This window comes from Bufo gargarizans, chromosome 6 (genome assembly GCF_014858855.1).
Source record: "Bufo gargarizans isolate SCDJY-AF-19 chromosome 6, ASM1485885v1, whole genome shotgun sequence".
In the NCBI taxonomy this organism is placed as follows: domain Eukaryota; kingdom Metazoa; phylum Chordata; class Amphibia; order Anura; family Bufonidae; genus Bufo; species Bufo gargarizans.
The window spans coordinates 28,882,290-28,903,073 of NC_058085.1; the positions used below are offsets into that span (position 1 = coordinate 28,882,290).

At 45.1% G+C, this 20,784-nt stretch overlaps 1 long non-coding RNA gene across 1 annotated transcript in view; it reads right to left on the minus strand.

Annotated features, from left to right (window-relative positions):
* Positions 1–5,227: 5,227 nt before the first annotated feature.
* Positions 5,228–20,784, minus strand: part of LOC122942537 — a 36,203-nt gene continuing 20,646 nt past the window's right edge. Inside the window, exons 2-3 of the long non-coding RNA XR_006390588.1 lie at positions 12,711–12,771; positions 5,228–5,281 (exon numbers count right to left, since the gene is read on the minus strand). This is a non-coding gene — a long non-coding RNA (uncharacterized LOC122942537). The remainder of the gene's footprint in view (positions 5,282–12,710; positions 12,772–20,784) is intronic.

Here is a 20,784-nt window from a genome sequence, read left to right on the forward strand (position 1 = left end):
AATATACAGACACCATATTATACCAGCGTCTGGTGCGTCGGGAAACTAAATACGGAGACAACATCTGGTCATTGAAGTCCACCCCTCCCATGTGAAGGTTATAGTCGTGGACTGAAAGGGGCTTTTCAATGACACTGGTTGCTCGCTCAATTTGGATTGTCGTGTCTGCGTGAATGGAGGAGAGCATGTAAATGTCACGCTTATCTCTCCATTTCACCATGAGCAGTTCTTCATTACACAAGGCAGCCCTCTCCCCCCTTGCAAGACAGGTGGTAACGAGCCGTTGGGGGAAGCCAGCGCGACTAGTTCGCGCGGTGCCACAGCAGCCAATCTGTTCTAGGAACAAATGCCTGAAGAGGGCCACACTTGTGTAGAAATTGTCCACATAAAGATGGTACCCCTTGCCAAATAAAGGTGATACCAAGTCCCAGACTGTCTTCCCACTGCTCCCCAGGTAGTCAGGGCAACCAACCGGCTCCAGGGTCTGATCTTTTCCCTCATAGATCCGAAATCTGTGGGTATAGCCTGTGGCCCTTTCACAGAGCTTATACAATTTGACCCCATACCGGGCGCGCTTGCCTGGGATGTATTGTTTGAAGCCAAGGCGCCCAGTAAAATGTATTAGGGACTCGTCTACACAGATGTTTTGCTCAGGGGTATACAAATCTGCAAATTTGTGGTTGAAGTGGTCTATGAGGGGCCGAATTTTGTGGAGCCGGTCAAAAGCTGGGTGGCCTCTGGGACGTGAGGTGGTGTTGTCGCTAAAGTGCAGGAAACGCAGGATGGTCTCAAATCGTGTCCTGGACATAGCAGCAGAGAACATGAGCATGTGATGCATTGGGTTCGTGGACCAATATGACCGCAATTCATGCTTTTTGGTTAGACCCATGTTGAGGAGAAGGCCCAGAAAAATTTTAATTTCGGAAACTTGGACTGGCTTCCACCGGAAAGGCTGGGCATAAAAGCTTCCCGGGTTGGCGGATATAAATTGAGTGGCATACCGATTTGTTTCTGCCACAACTAAGTCCAAGAGCTCCGCAGTCAAGAACAGCTCAAAAAATCCCAGGGCCGAACCGATCTGAGCTGTCTAAACCCGAACTCCAGACTGGGCGGTGAAAGGGGGAACTACAGGTGCAGCTGAAGTTGGGGACTGACAATCAGGGTTTGCCAGCACCTCAGGGATTCTAGGGGCTCTACTGGCCTGTCTGTGCGGTGGCTGCGACGGGGTAACTACTGCACGTGCCACCGTACCAGCTTCAACTGCCCTTCTGGTGCTCGCCACTTCACCATGTTGTACGGCAGTGCTAGTACTAGGTCCAGGATGGGCTGCGCTGCTGGTGTATGCCTCACCACGTAATCCGACAGCTCCAGCCCCACTCTGCTGCCCTTGAAGCGGATCCTGCGCAACCTGTGGTCTAGCGACACGGGTCCGGGTACGCCTGGTGCTATCAGGGACCTCAATCTCCTCGTCCGAAGTTTGAGTCAGACTACAACTGCTTTCTACATGTTCATATTCTGACCCGCTAGATTCATCAAATGAGGGTTCCCATTCCTCATCCGACTGGGTCAGAAGCCTGTAGGCATCTTCAGAAGAATACCCCTTGTTTGACATTTATTCCCTGAGACTACCCAAGAAAAAAAGCAAGCCTGTCTTACAAATGGGAGGCTAGCGAAGTACCGGAGGCCGCTGTGGTTGATAAAAAAAATATCAAAACTGATTTTTTTTTATCGCCGCAGCGCTTGTAAAGTGATTGTGCAGTGATAAAAAAAAAATATATTTTTTGTCACTGCGGTGGGGCGTGCGTGGGTGAACGCACGTGTGGGCGACCGATTAGGCCTGATCGGGCAAACACTGCGTTTTGGGTGGAGGGCGAGCTAAGGTGACACTAATACTATTATAGATCTGACTGTGATCAGTTTTGATCACTTACAGATACTATAAAAGTACAAAAGCTGATTAGCGATACGCTAATCAGCGAATAAGTGACTGTGGTGCGGTGGGCTGGGCGCTAAACTACCTAACCAAGGGGCCTAAACTATCCCTAAAACCTAACAGTCAACACCAGTGGAAAAAAAAGGTGACAGTTTACACTGATTACTTTTTTCCCTTTCACTAGTGATTGACAGGGGCAAGAAGGGGTGATCAAGGGGTTAATTGGGGTGCTGGGGGGTGATCTGGGGCTAAGGTGTAGTGTTTGGTGCTACTCACTGTGATGCCTGCTCCTCTGCTGAGACCAACCGACGAAAAGGAGCAGGGAAGCCATTTAACACATTATATTTACAAATATAATGTGTTAGATGGCTTCTGAATGGAGATTTTAAAAATCGCCAGCCTGCCAGCCACGATCATTGGCTGGCAGGCTGGTGACGAAATAGTGCTTGAACTTTTGCCGGCCCGCGATGCGCATACGCGGGCCGGCTCAGATCGAAATCTTGCGTCTCGCGAGATGACGCACGGATGCGTCCAGGAGGAATAAATCGACCGCCTCCAGGACGCATCCGTGCATTAGGCGGTCCAGAGGAGGTTAAAGGGGTTGTCCGGGTTCAGAGCTGAACCAGGACATATCCCCATCTTCATCCCTCCGGCCCCCCTGATATGAGCATCGGAGCATTTCATGCTCTGATGCTCTCCTTTGCCCTGCGCTGAATCGCGCAGGAAAAAGGCATTTTAAGAATATTCGATGACAGCAGCGAGCCCGGTGACGTCAACGGCATTAATGGCCGGGCTTTAGTGCTGCCCTATCCTGTAAAATGGCTAGAACAGCGCTACAGCCGGCCCATCAGAGCTGGTGGCGTCACCGGGAGCACTGCTGGGCAGAAGCCTCCATCTAGCAGTGTGCCAAAGTAAACAAAACAAGAAACTTGCCCTGCACAATACAGCACAGGGCAAGGGAGAGCATAGGAGCATGAAATGCTCTAATGCTCATGTCAGAGGGGCTAGAGGGGTGAAGATAGGGATATGTCCGGATTTAGCTCTTAAACCGGACAACTCCTTTAAGTCTTAAGTCTCTGATGAGCACTTTTCTTCAAACACCTACTGAAAAAACCATCCAGCAGCAGCAGGACATGGAGCAGAACCTGAACCAGCTGCTGGTGGCATACTTTAACTGCACCCTGTCACCCCAGATACAAGATCCCTGGATTGTTGGGCAGCCAAACTTGAATTGTTGTTATGACTGGCCGAGTTTGCCCTGGGAAAGCTTTCCTGCCAGGCCAGTAGTGTGGCATCAGAGCGGGTGTTTAGTGTGGCGTGCGACATAGTTACCCCAGAGAACTCGCCTTCCAACACTAAATGTTGCAAGACTAACCTTTATAAAGATAAATCAGTCATGGATGAACCAGGACACTGCAAGAGACTAGATCATTCTGACAGTAATGATCTGACTGTAGTGTGCTGCCACACAGGAACATTATGACAGATGGCCTGTTACTTTTAGACACGTGCTGCTGCCAATATTCTGATGCTGCCACAAGCCTGCTGCCTCTACTGTGATCTGCCACCATCTTGTGCTGTTACCCCCCCCCTTCCCTACTCTGTTATGGAACTACTAGTGTGACTCTTCATGCTGTTGCCACCCTCACCACTAGTGTCCTTGTTTGGTCGTGTTGACATTACTGTTCACTTTTCCGCTTTCCTGATTGGTCCAAAAAAAAGAAAAAAGTAAAAGATAAAAACCTGTCCTATCGTTTGAGCATCCAGAAGGCCTTTATAACACGGTCATTATTTTGCATCAAGATGTTGAAGCTAAAAGCAGGAGTAGTCCAAAACACAGAAGACATGCAAATATTTCCACCCTATTGTATCGCTGTTTTGGACCCACTCCTGTTTTTGACTTACAAAATACTGATCAAATGCTCACCAAATACTGACAGTGTGAAGATGGATGATCAAACTACAGGATCCGCTTTGATGGATCAGAAGAATGGAAAAATAAACAGTAATGTGTACACACCTTACTGCCGACACCCTCCCCACTGTCATGGGGCTACTACTTAAATTTTGGGCCACTGCACAGTTCAGTCAACATTGATAAATTAGACCTGATGCTAACATTGACCTTCACTTATTTCCATCAGTTTTTGTGATCCAAATTCAAGAGCCAAGCTTACTTTTGGATTAGTTATAATACATGTGCACCTGTTCTGTGGTTTTGACCCGCACCTGCTTTTGGCTGACAATAACTAATGAGAATAACTGATCAAATAAGTGAAGTGTGAACTAAGCCCATTAGTGATGCACAGTCATTCTACAGCTAACAGAAGGGAATCAAATGCCTGTTTGCACTTCCACAACATTGAATAAAAGAACCTTTTTTTTCTCCACCACTTTAGTGGAACAAAATAAGGTCATGGAGGCAGCGCCAATAAAGAGTCACTGGGACACCCACAGGGGTGCGCAGTATTATTTTTTTTTTACTGTAGGATGCTGTATCCTTTTCTTTTGGTTTAGCTAGGGGCTGGCCTGCACGATGATGCATACGTCCATATATGACCTGCCGGTCATTCTAACGCACAGTAACTTTTTCGTTACCAGAAAGGACTAGCTATGCATGTTGCTGCAACGCACAGTGATGTACACTGAGATACATTCTCCCTAAAGTTTATCTGCAGGCTGGGATAGACCTGATTTAATGCATTTTGTGACAAATTAATTCATAATGAAGCAATTTTGGGGGAGAAATTTGACGAAATGTCTGAATCGAATTTTTAAAAACTTAGCTCATCTCTACCCAAATCTATTCAACATGGCTGAACATTCCTCAGACAATCATTAACATTCCCAATAATAGCCTGCCAAGATGTGGGAGTGAATGTTTTTATGCACGTGGTTCTCATACTCGATACTGAATAAGGCAAGATGTTTTGAATATTTTGTTTCCATTGTTTTATCATTTGCAAATCATTTTCCTCAGCATAGGTCATCAACATGAAATCAGTGTGGGTCAAATCCCTCGCTGATCTGATATTAATGACCTCTTCTGAGCAAAGGCTATACATATCATATACATAATATATATATATATATATATATGTATATCACCAATAACGCCATTACATTTCCATCCATATTAAATTGGACAGAAGATAGTATGCAAAAATTCAACATCAAATTGTAGTATCCAGTGAAAGAGTAGAATCTGTGAGTCTTCTCTGCTTTACTTAGTGGTCACTACTCACCTGGGCAGTTATCTGTAGGAATGTCCTCTGTACTCTGCTCATCGCCCCTCACATCTGTCTCTGTAGGATTAATATTGTTCAGATCTTCACCCGGATTCACAAGCTGTGAAACAAATTTTGTATAAGTCATCAGAGTGTTGGAGAAGTCATGGGAAATGTGTCATATGACTGAAAAAGATCAGTAATTAGAATGAAGACCAAAAAATGACCGGACAGCAGGAGTTATCTGACCCAAATAGCTGCAGGTCTCCTGTATAAAACCAATCTGAATCCAAGCTTCTTTATTCTAACTAGAAGTTTGTAATGCATCCATATTATTAAATTGGGTGCATTTAACAGTACAAAGTTTGTGCACCTGTTGCTCTTGCTGGCCACTGTATATCCACAGAGGGAGTGGCAGACCATGGCAATACTACAGGGAGTGCCGGAAGAGAGCTCAAGAGGATGTAGAACCTGGAGATGATGTGGTGATGAGCATTATGGCACAGAGGGTTGTGCCACAATATTGTATAGGAAAAGCCAGGTGAAGTGACAATGGTAGTGTGTGAGGTTAGACCACCTGAGGTGCTATCTCAGATTGTGCGAGTGTAGCAGACCTGAACAAAGCCAATACATTGTCACAACCAGACAGCTGAGAAGCTCTGACAGAAGCCTTTCAGAACCTCCTCCTTGAGTTTCTTTGTTGTGATGTTCAGTTCCTCATCTCGTTAGCCTCTCTTAGCTGTCATGTGGTTGGACTGATTGCATCCCTTTAAATTCCGCCCCATAATGCATTACTGGGCGGCTTATACTACTTCCTGGAGTGTGTGTGCATGCTGATCTTGTTTTCCAGTCTGCTACAAAGTTAAGTGCTGAACATTTATCTGTTATTTTCTGTTTGCTGGATCCCAGGTGACCCTGACTCCCTCCGTGTCTGGTGTAGGGAGCCGGTGGTCATGTCCCCTCACTATTGTAGGGTGTTCAGGGGTTATATAGTCGAGGTACGTGGATATGCAACCATCCACCTCTGGGATCGTTGCATAGGCTGAGCAGCCAGGGAAAGTCTCAGGTCTTGTGCAGGGGTCTCCCGTATGGTTCCTTAGCTTTGGATCCAGTGAGTCATATATGCATGTTGCTTTGTCTTGTTTCCTGTACACCGTCCGTGACATACATAGTGCGCCAGTAGGCTGTAAACAAAGACAGTACAACGGAAGCCTGGAGTAGTGGGTGCAGTGTGCTCCAGTAAAGCTCAATGAGACTGCCGGTTGGCCAGAGGACCAAGACCAGAGGTTCCAAACATCTTGAGGGGGGTCTCACAAACAGGCCTGAGTGGCAAAGATGACAGAGAGAAAGAAAGAAGAGAATGGCAAGACTGAACCGGTTACATTTCAGGAGCAATTGCTGGGTCAGATTGGGCTGTGGAAGTGCCAGCCCTGAGCCAAAAATGAGTGACCAGACTGCTGCCCTAAGGCCTAGTGAAAGAAGTGTTCATCCAAGTCCTGCAGAGTGAGTTAGCTGCTTTGCTTAGCAGAGACAGTGGTAAGCCCAGTGATAGATGTCAGTCCCCTTTCATAAAATAAAGGTTCACATGTTGTCTGTGTACTGCAAAGTAAAGATGCTGTTGTTATTGCAGATGTTACAAGTTAAAGAAGCACTCCAGCAATATGTTTTGACAGTACAGTGCACTGTAGATCATTATTAAAGTGTCGAGACCACTGTGTATGCCTTGCTGTAATGTAAGGCTATTTTTAAGTACTGATTGGTTCTGTTACATTAATTCCGTTCCTTTTATTATTACTATTCTGTGTAATGATATAACTTGTAAATCTAGAACCCATCCCCCATTGTATTGATAAGACCGCATTCCTGAGTGATCTGAGAGACATGCGTGCTGTACACTGGAGGAGGGGCTAAAAGGTTTAAACTATATGACACACATACAGGTCCTTCTGAAAAAAATTAGCATATTGTGATAAAGTTCATTATTTCCTGTAATGTACTGATAAACATTAGACTTTCATATATTTTTGATTCATTACACACAACTGAAGTAGTTCAAGCCTTTTATTGTTTTAATATTGATGATTTTGGCATACAGCTCATGAAAACCCAAAATTCCTATCTAAAAAAATTAGAATATTTCATCCGACCAATAAAAGAAAAGTGTTTTTAGTACAAAAAAAGTCAACCTTCAAATAATTATGTTCAGTTATGCACTCAATACTTGGTCGGGAATCCTTTTGCAGAAATGACTGCTTCAATGTGGCGTGGCATGGAGGCAATCAGCCTGTGGCACTGCTGAGGTGTTATGGAGGCCCAGGATGCTTCGATAGCGGCCTTAAGCTCATCCAGAGTGTTGGGTCTTGCGTCTCTCAACTTTCTCTTCCCAATATCCCACAGATTCTCTATGGGGTTCAGGTCAGGAGAGTTGGCAGGCCAATTGAGCACAGTAATACCATGGTCAGTAAACCATTTACCAGTGGTGTTGGCACTGTGAGCAGGTGCCAGGTCGTTCTGAAAAATGAAATCTTCATCTCCATAAAGCTTTTCAACAGATGGAAGCATGAAGTGCTCCAAAATCTCCTGATAGCTAGCTGCATTGACCCTGCCCTTGATAAAACACAGTGGACCAACACCAGCAGCTGACATGGCACCCCAGACCATCACTGACTGTGGGTACTTGACACTGGACTTCAGGCATTTTGGCATTTCCCTCTCCCCAGTCTTCCTCCAGACTCTGGCACCTTGATTTCCGAATGACATGCAAAATTTGCTTTCATCCGAAAAAAGTACTTTGGACCACTGAGCAACAGTCCAGTGCTGCTTCTCTGTAGCCCAGGTCAGGCGCTTCTGCCGCTGTTTCTGGGGAATGCGGCACCTGTAGCCCATTTCCTGCACACGCCTGTACACGGTGGCTCTGGATGTTTCTACTCCAGACTCAGTCCACTGCTTCCGCAGGTCCCCCAAGGTCTGGAATCGGTCCTTCTCCACAATCTTCCTCAGGGTCCGGTCACCTCTTCTCGTTGTGCAGCGTTTTCTGCCACACTTTTTCCTTCCCACAGACTTCCCACTGAGGTGCCTTGATACAGCACTCTGGGAACAGCCTATTCGTTCAGAAATTTCTTTCTGTGTCTTACCCTCTTGCTTGAGGGTGTCAATGATGGCCTTCTGGCTGGGAGTTTTTAAAAGCCTCAGGAATCTTTTGCAGGTGTTTAGAGTTAATTAGTTGATTCAGATGATTAGGTTAATAGCTCGTTTAGAGAAACTTTTCATGATATGCTAATTTTTTGAGATAGGAATTTGGGGTTTTCATGAGCTGTATGCCAAAATCATCAATATTAAAACAATAAAAGGCTTGAACTACTTCAGTTGTGTGTAATGAATCTAAAATATATGAAAATCTAATGTTTATCAGTACATTACAGAAAATAATGAACTTTATCACAATATGCTAATTTTTTTTAGAAGGACCTGTACATTTGGGGGACTCCACCTGAAACTTCATCCTAGGTAGGATGTAAGTATTGATTTGCCCTATGTCTTGTACACCCTTGGGTGTTGGTCATGTGTTATAATGTGCTAGATAGCCATGTGTTATAGCATGAACAATGGAGTCTCACTCCATTTAGGCTAGTTTATGTATGCATTTACTTTTCATTATTCAGTCTGTGATTTTCCTCTGTTATCCTGAATTTCAAAGTAACAAATCAAATTTTTTACTAAAATTGTGGCTGCACGTGTTCAAAAGTGAAAGTAAATGTAGGGGAGACAATCTGGAAAACGTGAGATTACCCATGATGACGTGCAGCCAGCAAATATAAAGCTACCCACCCCCTGTGATGTCACAGCCCCTTAAAAGCCTAATCCCACTCGTTCGCTGCCATTTCTGTTTCAGCTGTGCACAGGGAGAGATGTGATAGCGTTGTTGTGCTAGGGATAGTTTTACTGACAATCTGCTAAAAAAAAAAAAAAAAAAAAAAAAAAAAAAAAAAAGAAAACTCAATTGTGAGAGTAAAGGGACAGTGGAGGGACAATCATCAGATTATTTTTTTTATTATTGCATAGTACTCATTTTGAGCTAAAAATCTATTTTTAAATTGGTCTTTATTAAAAATGTGGAACTTTTTCTGTACATAGCCGAGATGCTTTAGCCCAAAATTTGTAAAATGCAGTCATAAAAAAAAAAAGAATTGCCTTCAAAAGGTGTACATAGCCATTAAGGGACAGTACAGGTTGAATCAATCGCAGTGCAGGGCTTTAATAGGGTTCTGTATTGTCACTGCTACTGGCACCATCCCATCAAATTTGTATTTTTATCGCTAAAAATAATTCTGTTAGTGAAAATTTCATGTTGCGTCACTATGACTGACACATCAGTTTTCAAATTCTTCGTCACTGTGCAGTGCAAAGAAAGGTATACCAAATACATCCTGTTAATGAAAATTGTATTCTGCATCACTATGACTGCTACGTCACATATTTTACAATTACAATGTGCAGTTGCCAACGAGTTGATCGTCCTTTTTTGTCGAAAAAAAACTATCTTTTAGCGAATAAATTAGTCTTTTACCAAATAAATTTGTCTGCTCCAGTATTACACTCCCTGATCCCTAAGACAAACGATGTTGAGCGAGTAACCAGCACCTGTCGGCAAAGGGTAGACACACTGCGATCCCTTCAGTGTAGTACGTGTAGCCCCGCACATATAAAAGGCATCATAGAAGTGTACGCCCCTTTGGCCTCCAGGAAGTTGGACGCAGTCCGCCAGGTGTCAAATAAGCAGTTAGTACAGAGGATTATGGTTCTTTATTGGAATGAACCAAACTAATTTTCTACCTAATGGAATGAAATTATGGTCAAGGACAATATATGTCCTTTACGGCCCACTTGGTAAATGTGGTTCCAGACTAGACACACCAACAACTTGGCCAGGTGACGCTGCTTCCACCTTCACGATCTCACGCCGTTGGTCCTGTGACAAAGTCCGCCTCTGCCTCATCAGCCTCCACTGCAGGGACAATTCACAGTGCTCCTCCAGTATACAACATGTGCAGGGCACGGCGGTGTCACGCTGTTCTGCACCTAGTTTGCCTGGGCAAACTGAGTCACACAGGGGAGGAACTGCTCCGCGTCCTTCATCAAGAAATTTAATCCTGGCTTTCTCCTCAACGACTCAAAATTAGAACCGTGGCGACCAACAACGTGAAGAACATGGTGTCAGCACTGAGTTAAGGAGGGCTGACCCATGTGCCCTGCATGGTGCACGTGTTCAATCTGGTTGTAAAATGGTTCCTGAAGTCTTCACCCCATTTACAAGACATACTGAAAATGGCCAGGAAACTCTGCATGCACCTAATCCACTTGTACAATGCAAAGCACACCCTTCTTGAGCAGCAGCGACAGAACGGCGTCCCCCAACATAGGCTGATATGCGACGTTTCCAATCGTTGGAATTCCACCCTCCATATTTTGGACTGATTATATGAACAGAGAAAGGCCGTAAACAATTTCTTGATGATACAGGCAGACAGAGGTACTCCCTGTGTAACTTTGATGTTAGCCAGTGGCAGCTTATGCGTGACACCTGCCATTTGCAAGGGCCCTTTGAGGAGGCCACTTTATTTGTCAGTCGCCAGGACTACGGAATGAACAACGTCATTCCACTGATTCATGTCCTGGAAAAGATGCTGCTAAATCTGGATGGACAGGAGACGTGGCGACTATATCTCACGGCCACATGAGCCCTGTGGGGGCTGAACTAGTGCAGGAGGAGGAGTAGGAGTAGGAGGACATTCGAGCAAAAGCAATGCATAGAGAAATGGGTGTTTTTTCTACACAGGTAACAGGAGAGGATAAGCAGGAGAATCCGGAGGAGCTACAGAGCGATAATACAAGTCAGCTTACACAGACACAGTATGCAGTGAAGATGGATGCAGGGATTCCCTCCGAGTCACTTGCGCAAATGGCCAGATGCATGCTCACATGCTTGCGTAGTAAAAGCCGAATTGTCACCATTCGGCAGAGGGATGACTACTGGCTCTCCATCATGTTAGACCCTTGTTACGGTCGAGAAGGGGGGCCTTTTTTACACTCACTGAGAGGAAGGACAAACTGAACTTCTATCGAGACATCCCGTGTAGTCAGTTGGCCGCTGCCTACTCACCAGCAGCTAGACATGGAGCAGAACCTGGACCAGCAGGTTGTGGCATACTTGGAGTGCACCCTGCCACCCCACATTAAAGATACCCTGGACTACTGGGCAGCCAAACTTGATTTGTGGCCGCAACTGGCCGAGTTTGCCCTGGACAAGCTTTCCTGCCCGACCAGCAGTGTGGCATCAGAGTGGGTGTTTAGTGCAGCGGGGGCCATAGTTTCTCCAAGGAGAACCTGCCTGTCCACCCAAAATGTGGAGAAACTGACCTTTGTGAAGATGAATCAGGCCTGGATCAGCCATGATTTACACACACCAGTGCCTGATGCATCAGACTAGATCATCCATGGTGCCACACCTAAAATTTGTCAAAAGAGACCTGTTTCTTCTGGCTACCTGCTTCAGCTACTATTCTGATGCTGCCACCCACCTGATGCCATACACACCTGCTGCCAGGTGTTCCTACTGCCAACCACCACCTCCCTACTCTGTGGTCTCCTCATGCTGCTGCCACCTCAACACTCTGCCACTGACCCACTCTGTAAAATTCCCATGCTGTTCCCACCCTCCCCACTCAATGCCTGGGCCACTATTTTGCCTTTTTGGCCTGGTTGACATCATGATTTATTTGACCCTTCTTATGATCTGTCAGAAGGAAGGAAAAATGAGAAGCACAACAAATTTTGTCTAAGTAGCAGCTGTAAGGCCTGTATGACATGGTTCCTATTTTGCATGATGATTTGCTTATGATTTGGAAGCCAAAAGCAGGAGTGGGTACAAAACACAGAAGACATGCAAATATTCCATTCACGTGTCATCTCTGCTTTGGATCCACTTTTTTGGGGGCTTTAGCAATACTGATGGATTACTGACCAATTGCTGTCCGAGAGAAGGCGTATGCTCCACAGACAAGATCCGTTTTTGGGGGGGGGGTTATTGTTCTGACAGATCAGAGAAAGGGCAAAATAATCAGTGACGTCAACACAAACTTACTGCTGACATCCTCTCAACTTTGTCAGGGGGGCTCTACTTGTATAAGCGTTTAATAGAACAGGTTCTGTGGATATCTGTGGAATCAGCTGACGACGGTGTAAAAGGAGAGCGCTCTTTCACGCTACAGTAGGATCTTGGGCCTCTGGATGCTTATTTATACCTGGAGCTAACATAGACCTGTAAGGCTGAGTTCACACTACAGTTATTTGGTCAGTTTTGGGGCTGTCACTGACCAAATAAGAGAAGTGTGCAGTGATTCTAAGAGTAACGCCTGTCATCTGCATGTCATAAAGACTCACAGTATTAATTCACTACCACAGCAGACTCCCTATGCGTGTTACTACAAGGCACAGTGTTCTACACCACTATAAAGGCTCTCTGCAGCCAGGAAAACTGTAATTAGACTTACCAGTAATTTTGTTTCCTTGAATCCACCATGACGGCCACCATGGACAGATTACCCTTGACCTCTATAGGGGCAGGAACACAGAGTTTAAGTGGGTGCAGCCTAATGAATATTATAATAGCATATTCAACCACCAGTGACAATAGTATATAAAAAAAAAGATAAAAAAAAATGTATAAAGAGTATTACTTCTTACTCTCTGACAAAGTTTACCCAGGGTGGGAATATCTGAGCCGTCATGGTGGATTCAAGGAAACAAAATTACCAGTAAGTCTAAATACGGTTTTCCTTATCATCCACCATGACGGCTACCATGGAAAACTACCAGATTACTAGGTAGGGAAGGGGGGGGGGGGGGGGGGAACACTGCCTGCAGAATTTTACGACCGAAGGTCAGGTCTGCACTGGCTGAAACATCCAGACGATAGTGTTTTATGAAAGTATTTATATTAGACCAAGTGGTCGCTTTGCATATAGTATCCAGTGAAACACCGGCCTTCTCTGCCCAGGGAGATGCCATAGCCCTAATGGAATGGGCTCTAATGTTGGTTGGGCTATTCAGGCCCTGCATGGAGTAGCAGCATGAGATGGTAGATTTAATCCATCTACCAATGGAGGCCTTTGACACTTTTTTTCCTTTGTTCTGACCGGCAAACTGGACTAGGAGGTTATTGTCTTTCCTAAATTCTTTAGTAGCGGCCAAGTATAACACAATGGTGTCTCGTACATCAAGGAGATGGAATTTTGATTCTTCCGGCTGAAGGATATCTGGAGGAAAAGATGGTAAAATAATTTCTTGATCCCTGTGGAAGTTTGATAAGACCTTGGGGAGAAAACCTGGATCTAATTTTAGAACTATCCTGTCTGGAAAAACTGAGAGGTAAGGTTCTTTACATGAGAGGGCCTGGATTTCCCCTAGGCGTTTGGGTGATGTAATGGCGATCAGAAAAGCCGCTTTGTATGATAGATGTTTTAATGAGATGTCTGACAAAGGAGTGAACAGGGGTTTAATACCAGATTTAAGTCCCATTGTGGTACTTTATTCGTAAGGGGTGGTCTTATTCTGGAAGCCGCTCTCATGAATCGTTTAATCCACCTATGGTTTGATGGGTCAGAATCATAGAATGCTGCTAGGGACGATATTTGCACCTTTAATGTGTTAGGTTTAAGCCCCATGTCTAGGCCCTTCTAGAATTTTCTGGGTGCAGGGTGGTGATTTGTTAGGGCAGGTATCCCCTAGCCAGGAACAGTACCTTTTCCATATTTTCATATATATGGCCATGGTTACTTTTTTCGGCTCAATTTTAGGGTATTGATGACTTTCCCTGAGAGACCTTTAATTTTCAGCATTTCGCCCTTAGGATCCAGGCTGAAAGACCGAACAGGCTGGGGTTCTGATGACTGATTGGGCCCTGTCACAGCAGGTTCGGATGGTATGGGATTTCCCAAGGTTCCTCTAAGGCTAGGTCTTTCAGGATGGAGAACCAGCTTATTTTCGGCCAGAATGGAACCACCAGTATTACTGTTGTTGGATTCCTCTAGATTTTTTTAAGTACCCTGGGGATTATGCACCAGGGAGGAAACGCGTATGCCAGGTTCCACGTCCACCTGGTTGAGAACGCATCGATTGCCCACGGTCGGTCTCTGGGATTCAGGGAGCAGAAGCGTTTGACTTTTGCGTTTTCTTTTGACGCAAACAAATCTATTTGAGGAGTTCCCCACTTTCCGCTAATTTTTAGGAAAGCATCCTGGCACAGGGACCACTCTCCCTGATCTATAGTTTTCCTGCTCAGGTAGTCTGCTTCTAGGTTTTCTGAGCCCTTTAAGTGGACTGCCGTTATTGATAGGACATGTTCTACTGCCCACTGGAAAATTAGTTCTGCCAGTTGGATTAAACCTTGGGATTTTGTGCCGCCCTGGTATTTTAAGTAGGCTACTGTTGTCGTATTGTCCGAAAATACTTTTAGGTGTTTCTTTAGAAGTTGGCTTTGGGCTACTTTTAAAGGTTTCCCACACTGCACGCAGTTCTATGTAATTTGAAGATTTCGTACTTACTGCGTCTGACCATTTGCCTTGCCAATTTGAGGAGTCTACTTTTGCACCCCATCCCTGACTGCTTTGCGTCCGTTATGATTTGGACATCAGGGGTTGTTTCCCAGGTAACATGATTTAACAAGTTTTTCCTTACATTCCACCAGTTTAGATTTAATTTTACGTGGTGTGGAATTAATATTTTCCTGTCCAGTGAGGACTATTTTCCGTCCCAATTTCTTAAGATCCAAGCCTGCATTGTTCTGAAGTGGGCTTGGGCCCAAGCCACCATAGTGATACAGGATGTCATGGATCCCAGAATGCTCATGGCTTCTCTTATTGAGCACTTTTTCTGAGCCTGAAATTTCTGTACTCTCTCCCTGAAAGCCACCAGCTTTTCTATGGGGAGGGATGATGACTGGGTCACAGAGTCCAAAAGTACTCCTAGAAATTTTATTTGGGTGTTTGGAGATAAACATGATTTTTTTATGTTTATTATCCAGCCCAGTTTTGACATTTCTTGCAAGACGTAGTCGGTTATAATGTGTGTCTCTGTTGATGAGTCTCCTACGATGAGAAAGTCATCTAGGTAGGGAAATTACTTTCTTTAGTCTGAGAAAAGCGGTCATTTCTACCACAATTTTCGTAAATACCCTGGGGGCGGAGGAGATGCCGAAGGGTAAAGCTGTAAACTGAAAGTGGTTTATTACGCCTTTTTCGTCTTGCAGAGAGAATCTTAAAGGGATTCTGTCACCAGGTTTCACCCCCTCCAGATAAAAATATGGTTATGTTCAGGGAGCTTTAACCATTCCTAATGTGGTCTTATAAATGTAATCTGTAGGCTTATTTTGCTAAAAATACGCTATTACTAACCTGTCATTCATAAAAATAAGGTGCCCAAGGGGATGTAAATGGCTCCAAGCTGCCGCCCGCACCCGTTGCCGTTTGTGCCCAGCGCCGCCTCATAATCTTCTGTCACGCCTCCTGCTCTCCCTCCCTCCCCCCTCCTCCTGCTGTGACGTCTCCTGCTCTCCCTCCCTCCCCCTCCTCCTGCTGTGACGTCTCCTGCTCTCCGTCCCTCTCCCTCCATCCCCCATCGCAATGTTACAGCAGGAGGAGGGGGGAGGGAGGGAGAGCAGGAGACGTTACAGCAGGAGGAGGAGGGGGGAGGGAGGGAGAGCAGGAGACGTCACAGCAGGAGGAGGAGGGAGGGAGAGCAGGAGACGTGACAGAAGATTATGAGGCGGCGCTGGGCACGAACGGCAGCAGGTGCGGGCGGCAGCTTGGAGCCATTTACATCCCCTTGGGCACCTTATTTTTATGAATGACAGGTTAGTAATAGCGTATTTTTAGCAAAATGAGCCTACAGATTACATTTATAAGACCACATTAGGAATGGTTAAAGTTCCCTGAACATAACCATATTTTTATCTGGAGGGGGTGAAACCTGGTGACAGAATCCCTTTAACCACCTCCCGACCGCTGTACGCGTATATGCGTCCGGGAGGTGGTTGCTTTATTCCTCCTGGACGCATATACGCGTCTTCTCGCGAGACGCGAGATTTCCTGTGAACGCGCGCGCACAGGCACGCGCGCTCACAGGAACGGAAGGTAAGCGAGTGGATCTCCAGCCTGCCAGCGGCGATCGCTCGCTGGCAGGCTGGAGATCCGAATTTTTTAACCCCTAACAGGTATATTAGACGCTGTTTTCATAACAGCGTCTAATATACCTCCTACCTGGTCCTCTGGTGGTCCCTTTTGTTAGGATCGACCACCAGAGGACTCAGGTAGGTCAGTACAGTTGCACCAAACACCACACTACACTACACTACACCCCCCCCCCCCCGTCACTTATTAACCCCTTATAAACCCCTGATCACCCATGATCACCCCATATAAACTCCCTGATCACCCCCCTGTCATTGATCACCGCCCTGTCATTGATCACCCCCCTGTCAGGCTCCGTTCAGACGTCCGTATGATTTTTACGGAATCCACGGATACATGGATCGGATCCGCAAAAAGCATACGGACGTCTGAATGGAGCCTTACAGGGGGGTGATCAATGACAGGCGGGTGATCACCCATATACACTCCCTGATCACCCCCTGTCATTGATCACCCCCCTGTCATTGATCACCCCCCTGTAAGGCTCCATTCAGACGTCCGCATGATTTTTACGGATCCATGGATACATGGATCGGATCCACAAAACACATGCGGACGTCTGAATGGAGCCTTACAGGGGGGGTGATCAGTGACAGGGGGGTGATCACCCTGATCATCCCCTGTCATTGATAACCCCCCTGTAAGGCTCCATTCAGACGTCCGCATGCGTTTTGGGGATCCGATCCATGTATCCATGGATCCGTAAAAAATCATGCGGATGTCTGAATGGAGCCTTACAGGGGGGGTGATCAGTGACAGGGGGGTGATCACCCTGATTACCCTGATCACCCCCTGTCATTGATAACCCCCCTGTAAGGCTCCATTCAGACATCCACATGCGTTTTGTGGATCCGATCCATGGATCCATGGATCCGTAAAAAATCATGCGGATGTCTGAATGGAGCCTTACAGGGGGGGTGATCAGTGACAGGGGGGTGATCACCCTGATTACCCTGATCACCCCCTGTCATTGATAACCCCCCTGTAAGGCTCCATTCAGACATCCGCATGATTTTTACGGATACATGGATCGGATCCACAAAACACATGCGGACGTCTGAATGGAGCCTTACAGGGGGGGTGATCAGTGACAGGGGGGTGATCACCCTGATCATCCCCTGTCATTGATAACCCCCCTGTAAGGCTCCATTCAGACGTCCGCATGCGTTTTGTGGATCCGATCCATGTATCCATGGATCCGTAAAAATCATGCGGATGTCTGAATGGAGCCTTACAGGGGGGTGATCAATGACAGGGGGGTGATCAGGGAGTCTATATGGGTGATCACCCCCCTGTCATTGATCACCCCCCTGTCATTGATCACCCCCCCCTGGTAAGGCTCCATTCAGACATTTTTTTTGGCACAAGTTAGCGGAAATTTTTTGTTTGTTTTTGTTTTTTCTTACAAAGTCTCATATTCCTCTAACTTGTGTCAAAAAATTAAATCTCACATGGACGCACCGTACCCCTCACGGAATCCAAATGCGTAAACATTTTTAGACATTTATATTCCAGACTTCTTCTCACGCTTTAGGGCCCCTAAAAAGCCAGGGCAGTATAAATACCCCACATGTGACCCCATTTCGGAAAGAAGACACCCCAAGGTATTCCGTGAGGGGCATATTGAGTCCATGAAAGATTGAAATTTTTGTCCTAAGTTAGCAGAAAGTGAGACTTTGTGAGAAAAAAACAAAAAAAAATCAATATCCGCTAACTTATGCAAAAAAAAAAAAATTCTAGGAACTCGCCATGCCCCTTATTGAATACCTTGGGGTGTCTTCTTTCCAAAGTGGGGTCACATGTGGGGTATTTATACTGCCCTGGCTTTTTAGGGGCCCGAAAGTGTGAGAAGAAGTCTGGGATCCAAATGTCTAAAAATGCCCTCCTAAAAGGAATTTGGGCCCCTTTGCGCATCTAGGCTGCAAAAAAGTGTCACACATCTGGTATCGCCGTACTCAGGAGAAGTTGGGGAATGTGTTTTGGGGTGTCATTTTACATATACCCATGCTGGGTGAGAGAAATATCTTGGTCAAATGCCAACTTTGTATAAAAAAATGGGAAAAGTTGTCTTTTGCCAAGATATTTCTCTCACCCAGCATGGGTATATGTAAAATGACACCCCAAATCACATTCCCCAACTTCTCCTGAGTACGGCGATACCACATGTGTGACACTTTTTTGCTGCCAAGGTGGGCAAAGGGGCACATATTCCAAAGTGCACCTTTCGGATTTCGCAGGCCATTTTTTACACATTTTGATTGCAAGGTACTTCTTACACATTTGGGCCCCTAAATTGCCAGGGCAGTATAACTACGCCACAAGTGACCCCATTTTGGAAAGAAGACACCCCAAGGTATTCCGTGGGGGGCACGGCGAGTTCCTAGAATTTTTTATTTTTTGTCACAATTTAGCGGAAAATGATGATTTTTCTTTTTTCCTTACAAAGTCTCATATTCCACTAACTTGCGACAAAAAATAAAAAATTCTAGGAACTCGCCATGCCCCTCACGGAATACCTTGGGGTGTCTTCTTTCCAAAATGGGGTCACTTGTGGGGTAGTTATACTGCCCTGGCAATTTAGGGGCCCAAATGTGTGAGAAGAACTTTGCAATCAAAATGTGTAAAAAATGCCCTGCAAAATCCGAAAGGTGCACTTTGGAATATGTGCCCCTTTGCCCACCTTAGCAGCAAAAAATTGTGACACATCTGGTATCGCCGTACTCAGGAGAAGTTGGGCAATGTGTTTTGGGGTGTCATTTTACATATACCCATGCTGGGTGAGAAAAATATCTTGGTCAAATGCCAACTTTGTATAAAAAAATGGGAAAAGTTGTCTTTTGCCAAGATATTTCTCTCACCCAGCATGGGTATATGTAAAATGACACCCCAAATCACATTCCCCAACTTCTCCTGAGTACGGCGATACCAGATGTGTGACACTTTTTTGATGCCAAGGTGGGCAAAGGGGCACATATTCCAAAGTGCACCTTTCGGATTTCACCGGTCATTTTTTACAGATTTTGATTGCAAAGTACTTCTCACACATATGGGCCCCTAAATTGCCAGGGCAGTATAACTACGCCACAAGTGACCCCATTTTGGAAAGAAGACACCCCAAGGTATTCCGTGAGGGGCATGGCGAGTTCCTAGAATTTTTTATTTTTTGTCGCAAGTTAGTGGAATATGATACTTTGTAAGGAAAAAAGAGAAAAAAAAAAAAATCATCATTTTCCGCTAACTTGTGACAAAAAATAAAAAATTCTAGGAACTCGCCATGCCCCTCACGGAATACCTTGGGGTGTCTTCTTTCCAAAATGGGGTCACTTGTGGCGTAGTTATACTGCCCTGGCAATTTAGGGGCCCAAATGTGTGAGAAGAACTTTGCAATCAAAATGTGTAAAAAATGGCCTGCAAAATCTGAAAGGTGCACTTTGGAATATGTGCCCCTTTGCCCACCTTGGCTGCAAAAAAGTGTGACACATCTGGTATCGCCGTACTCAGGAGAAGTTGGGGAATGTGTTTTGGGGTGTCATTTTACATATACCCATGCTGGATGAGAGAAATATCTTGGCAAAAGACAACTTTTCCCATTTTTTTATACAAAGTTGGCATTTGACCAAGATATTTTTCTCACCCAGCATGGGTATATGTAAAATGACACCTCAAAACACATTCCCCAACTTCTCCTGAGTACAGCGATACCAGATGTGTCACACTTTTTTGCTGCCAAGGTGGGCAAAGGGGCACATATTCCAAAGTGCACCTTTTGGATTTCACCGGTCATTTTTTACACATTTTGATTGCAAAGTTCTTCTCACACATTTGGGCCCCTAAATTGCCAGGGCAGTATAACTACCCCACAAGTGACCCCATTTTGGAAAGAAGACACCCCAAGGTATTCTGTGAGGGGCATGGTGAGTTCCTAGAATTTTTTATTTTTTGTCGCAAGTTAGTGGAATATGAGACTTTGTAAGAAAAAATAAAAAAAATAAAATCATCATCATTTTCCGCTAACTTGTGACAAAAAATAAAAAGTTCTATGAACTCACTATGCCCATCAGCGAATACCTTAGGGTGTCTACTTTCCGAAATGGGGTCATTTGTGGGGTGTTTGTACTGTCTCGGCATTGTAGAACCTCAGGAATCATGACAGGTGCTCAGAAAGTCAGAGCTGTTTCAAAAAGCGGAAATTCACATTTTTGTACCATAGTTTGTAAATGCTATAACTTTTACCCAAACCATTTTTTTTTTGCCCAAACATTTTTTTTTATCAAAGACATGTAGAACAATAAATTTGGCGAAAAATTTATATATGGATGTCGTTTTTTTTGCAAAATTTTACAGCTGAAAGTGAAAAATTTCATTTTTTTGCAAAAAA